Genomic DNA, 6,123 nt, shown 5'->3' on the forward strand with positions numbered 1-6,123 from the left:
ACCACAAGTCTCTCAGCCAAAGGGCGTAGTTCGTGTCATTTAGTGATTAAAAAGTTTGGATATTTTCTCCACTTACTTGCAAAATGGAAAATTTCCCGAATGCTTCCAAAACTCAGCTTATAATTTTCCCAATAAGCTGAGAGCTTCTTATTTGAAACCTTCTAGCAGACATATTGTCACTATGAATGGGGTTCCAATTAATTGGTCTAGAAGCTAAATATTTAGGACTTCTGCTAGATCAAAATTAACTTTTAAAATCACATTGAAGGCCTTCAGCCAAATGTAAAAATATATTAAGTGTCTACATCCACTTATAAACAGAAAATCTTTGTCTTAGAACAAACTTTGATTTACAAACAAATTTCTAGACCTGCCATGTTGTATGTGTGCCAATATGGACAAGTTGCTGAATACCAGAAAGAAGGCATTAGAGGATTCAAAATAAAATTTTGAAAATGATTCTGAAGTTGCCTCCGTAATACAACCAATGAACTTCTAGAATTTCTAATATTGAGACATTGCAACAAATGTCCAACAAAATAATTTCCAATTTTAGAAAAATCGTGCAATCTTCATTGCAACGATTACTCTGTACCCTTAGTATAAATTAGGTTAAGATTGTTTAAGTAAACATTGTAATTCTACATGGTTCAATTCAACCAGAGGAAATATTCTAACTGCCAGAGACAATTGAAATGTATTAATAACTAAAATGTAACATAGCAAATAAGGATGATAGTGTTAAGAAACACGGAACACCTAGTCTAAGAGATGAATGTCTGTATTAGATAATTAGCAAATAAAATTAGATAAAAAAAAATAAAAAATAAATGAAATCCTTTTGTTGCTTCTCCGTGAATGGCTGAATTTTACAGGGAACTAAGTGCATAAAGCTTGAAGTTTGCTATCCCTTCTCAATGTACACACGTTTTGGAAGTAGAGTATTGTTACTTCGACGTTCCTTGCATCTGAAAATAAAGATCACCTCTGCACCTCCACAAATGTTATGGAATGAAGTATTATACTAGCTAAAAGGTATATTTTGGTCTGTAACATTGTAAATAGGGTAGTGTGGCTCAAGGCGAAAGAGTTTTTCTATTTATAGCAAGACTTTCGCCTTAAGGCTCACTGTCTCGTGCAACGAGTTAAATCTGTATCCCTACCTACTCTGTAACTGCCTCTCTTGAAAGAATTATGCAGTTTTTTTTGTTTTGTGTGTTTTTACTAGGAAGATAATCTTACAGGCTATCCTAAACAAGGTTTTGTTTGCGTGTATATGACTAAATTTGACATCCTATCTACCTATTTACACTACAATTTGATAATCTAATTTGCTATAAGCGCCCTAAAGGTCGCCTGGTCCGAATGTAAACAACGGACCCTAAAACTTTCCTTACACTCACCAAAGCGTTCTTGTAGCGTTTTAATACCGGCTAGACGGTGGACCTCAGAATTTCGTGTCCTGGGAACAGTGTTGAGGATCATCCTTAGGAACTTGTTTTGCACTCGTTAGAGTTTCAGATGATTAGTTTTAGCGCAGCTCTCCTAGACTGGCATGCTATATTCGATCACAGGGAGGATGATTTCCTTGTAGACAACAAGCTTATTTTTCTGGAACAATGACGACGATCAAAGGGTACAGTAGTTTCAACAGAACGTTACACTTCGTCACCGTCTTGTCAACCTGTCAACCTGTCAACCGGAAAATAAGCTTGCTGTCGAGAGTCGACCAAGTAGTCGGCCCATTGGCCCATTCCACGTTGTCATTGAGGATGATTTTGCATCCTCCGGAAAATGTTTAGGGACTTTGAGTGGAGGAAAATTATGAACTTGGTCTTCCACGTTGATACAGATCTTCCAGCTGGTCAGGTACTCTGTCAGGGTATCAGCTTGTTGGAGTTTGCCACAGCGCTCTGATCACTCTATCATTGTGATTGATGAGGTGTCATCTGCGAACAGAGCAGAATCGCCTTCTGAGATTGCATTCGAGGTGAACAGTTGAACAGACAGGGGCCGGGACACTGCCCTGAATTCCGACGATGTTGTGCGAATGGAGCTCGCTTGGGTCTCGGAGACCGGAATGTCCTTGCCGACAGGTAAGCATGTTGATGATTCGCCGAGATTTTAGCGTTGAGTTTGTACAGTAGCTATTGATGTTGCAGGCAACTGCTTCGTTTGACTTGGCAACTTTGGAATAATTCGCATTGTGTTTATTTTAATTTTAAATTCATGTCCAAATTAGTAATATACAAAAAAGTATGCATGGCAGTATCTCTGCATCAAGTATTATAATCGGCACCAGACATCAATAGATTAGAATTCAAACTAGGATGGAGGCTCCACTATATATCATGATATTATGTGTTGTTTTTGTTACTTGGCATCTACATCCAGATAGTTTTCGGTAACTAATTAAAAACTTTATTGTGACTTGAGCTTATGACAGTTCAATTTATGGTTCAATTCAATTACCCTGTAACTGCTTAAAACTGATACACATTTAGTTTCAAGATGACTGAAAAATTACCAAATGCAATCAACCGTGACTTGGAAGGTTTCAAGCATCCTAAATCCAACCATTATGTAACTTCCATTTTTATTTTTTATTAAGAGTTGTTACAAGTGCTACTTGGGACACCAGGCCATCTGCCATAATTATAATGTCTCCTCAACCCGAGTAAGGCCATGCGGATGTTTTGAGACAAACTTGTTCCATCTGAGGACGTTGTTAATTCGATCATGACTGACCGCCTCGGAAACCAAACGGTTCCTCGAGCAAAATGTTGATTTTCGCAGACTCGAATAATTGATGAATAGCTTTTCGAAAAGCTTGATAACCCTGAGAGCAGGCTGATGGGACGATAACTTTTGGGAGAGGAAGGATCTTCCGCTTAGGATGGAGATTACTTTGGCTGACTTCCGGACGATGGAAGTAGCTGGAGCCGGAAAGTATTAAAACACTGATAAGATCAACGAAAGGGCTCAAAAGAACGGAGCATGTGTTCGAGCTCGAGTTTCAGGATGTTATCGAAACCTGGGGCCTTTTGTGTTCTTCTGATGTGCGATATGGCTAATCAAATCGAACTGAGATCTCCAACACTCGGAGAAGTCGTTGAGTCAAATGAATGTGTGTGCATAATCATTAACGGCTGCTTGTGGACTGATGATCTTCTGCCCAAGATTGTGTGAGCTGACGAAGGACGACCTATTTCAGCGACCTTCTCATACTGCAAGAGTTATCAAGCAATCCTTAGAGCCATTGTTGTCTACTGGGATCAAATGTGGAATGGGCCAAGGCTTGAATTTTAGTATTTTGATCATTATCCAGAATGGCTTAGCATAGTCTGAAAGAGTGCAGATCTATTTCGAGAAATCGCTATTTTTTAGATTGTACCGTGACTTGATGTTTGGCGTTCAGGTCGCCGGCAATGATGTACTGACCTTGTCTCTGCGTTAGCTTGACGATGTCCCTCCAAAGGGCGCTGATGAACCATCGCTGGCTTTAGCTTGTATTGCGCAGTGCGCCACGATAAGCGTGATTGTGCCGATCAAGTAGTCACTTGACACCATCGCCTATGCTGCTCAGCTGGAAGCAGCGCGGGCGACAGTTGATGTTATATCAAAGTGCGATGGCCACACCTCCCCTGGACGGCCGGTCGAGTCTCATGAAGTCCGGGATGGACGCTCACCTTCGATTTTAGGTGATGAACGTTACGTCGATCTGTCTTGTCCTCGAGGAAATCAGCAGGTTTGATGCTTTTGTTCTTGAGCGAGCAAGCGTTAGAGTTGACCAGCCCACCTAGCAGCCATTTTAATACTGAATATGCCAAGAGTGAAGACTGGTCGAAACGGGTTGTGCAGCCACAGCCAAGTGGCGAGCTGCACGAAGATCGGCATCAGTTGCTCCGGGTAGAGCGGAGCAGATTCGGAGCGGACCATTCGAGGGCTTTGTGCCGGGGTGGTGAGTGTAGTACTCATACTTGTGGACTTCGAGGAATTCACGATCGCCCCTCACAAACACAGGCGGCACTTCTCCTTCCGCTCTGGTTGCACCAGCGGCAACTGCGAATGCGATTGCTGTTTACGTTTTTTCGGCGGATTGCGGTATCATTGGAAACCACGAATATACGTTGCTCTGCAAAGTTGCTAGGAGGGGTTACCGCGCCTCAAGAGCAGTGCGTTTAGGAACTTTTCCGCGAACGAATCCCTACCGAGTCTCCATGACGGCCGGAGAAAATAACGCACCGATTCTGTTGTTATCCTGGTTTCGTTTCAACCCCATGAACATCGGCTCATAGTTTTCAGGTTTTCGTTTCATAGTATGATCCCATCCCATCAAAAGTAAGCTTGCCAGCTATCTGTCATCGACCTTGAACCCTACCTCGGCTAATTTGTGGCTTGTAGACATGATTCCATTTACGACTCTTCAACGACTTGCACTCTGCCAACCGAATACTCGTGACCAAGCAGATCCATCTGTCGAGTCATTCCACTGCCCTGGAACGCGCTCTTGAGATTCTTCTATGCATCAGGCGCTGTTCTGGCCTCTTGAACTAAGCTAGTGTTATCAATTTTTGCTTAAACAAATCGTAGCTATCAGCTTTCCACGCTCGCCATAATGGCGGATGTTATAAAAGTTTGACATTAACTGCTTCCAGACACTGAACTGAAATTTTCGTCAGAGCACCCAATGAAGTCTTCGTTGCCAACGACAACCAAAAATTTGTTATTTTTTCATCAACAAAGAAATTTATTCGACTAGGCATCGGAATTCACAATTTTCTACAATTCTTTTATTCGATAATATGCTAACCAACGAATGTATCCTTTCAGCTGTACGACATGATGATCGCTTAGTTGTCTCGTAGGGCAACGAATATTCACCTTAAGCGGATACAGATGTTCTGTATATCGCATATGACCCATTTGCTTGCCGCTAAATGGAGAACTCTTCCGAATGATGTATTGCTGTCGGATATTATTTGATCCACGAGTGATATGAATGAGAGATTCTAAAATTTCTAGAAGAAATCACCCCAAAACCATAATGTTTTTACTTTTATTTTTGATTATAGGATACAGTTTTTCCGTCAAACATATCATTAATCATTGGTCAAGTTTGATGAAGAAACTCAGGAGGGACTGGTGGAGGTTTTCATTTACTATTCGACATGGCAATCACACCAAACTAAATGTGTTATTATCTGGGTCAATGAATACCTTCCATTCGGTATACATTGAACGTATTGCTTTGCACGAATTTATAAGAGATCTTTCGAGAGTTGGCGACATTGTTAAAGCTTGGGTGTGTTTACATGTGAGAATGGAGACGCAATGAAACATCCTTGACAATCTCTACATTGATTCAGCACGCCATGGTTCCTTCCCTTATCAGAACTATCTTCATATCAATCGCTAGAAACTATATTTCGCGTCCTCGGAGTATCTCCGTGACAAAGGAACGCTCTTGTAAAACGCGGATTTCCTCTTGATCTTCTAACTTGAGATCCATCCGGCAAATCCAGTACCCTTTCTTGGTTTTCCATTGTAAAAAATGTTCGAAAAGTTTTCTGCATTCTGTAACTTATGTTGACAATGACGTGCAGGTATATAACCTGTTGTAAAGTTACGTTTGGTTGAACAGGTTTGAATAGAGAATATTTTTCACTATTACAAATTCAAGGTCTACTATAACTTAACACATATAACCGAGCTCGATTCCATTCCTCACTACAATAATCTTCGCCCGCCAATTCCATAGACAGTCACAACCAAAAATTCAAATTTATCCCACATGTCCCGTCAAATCCAACAAAACCCCTCCGTCGATCAAATCCACCAGCACTTCGTACTGTAAACTAAGCTGTCAAAGGTGCAACTATTTTTGAAGTAACGTTTATTTGAAGCCCACTAGCCGTATCCAGCTTTACAGAGCCACTATAATATTTTACAATTTCCTAAATTGAAACACTTCCGTTTTTATTTTTGCCAATTAAAACATTTTCTTGCGACGGATGTTAGTCAGAAATTCTATCGTGGCCTCGTGTTAAAGGTGGACGTAGAACGCAACAGATCGGCAGTTGACTTAGCCAGGCATACGCTTCCCTCGTGTAAACATTCTGA

General features: G+C 41.0%; 1 pseudogene; it reads left to right on the forward strand.

Annotated features, from left to right (window-relative positions):
- Window positions 1-5,454, forward strand: part of LOC134209916 (homocysteine-responsive endoplasmic reticulum-resident ubiquitin-like domain member 2 protein) — a 43,229-nt pseudogene extending 37,775 nt beyond the window's left edge.
- Window positions 5,455-6,123: the final 669 nt, after the last annotated feature.

Source organism: Armigeres subalbatus, chromosome 2 (assembly GCF_024139115.2).
Source record: "Armigeres subalbatus isolate Guangzhou_Male chromosome 2, GZ_Asu_2, whole genome shotgun sequence".
Taxonomy (NCBI): domain Eukaryota; kingdom Metazoa; phylum Arthropoda; class Insecta; order Diptera; family Culicidae; genus Armigeres; species Armigeres subalbatus.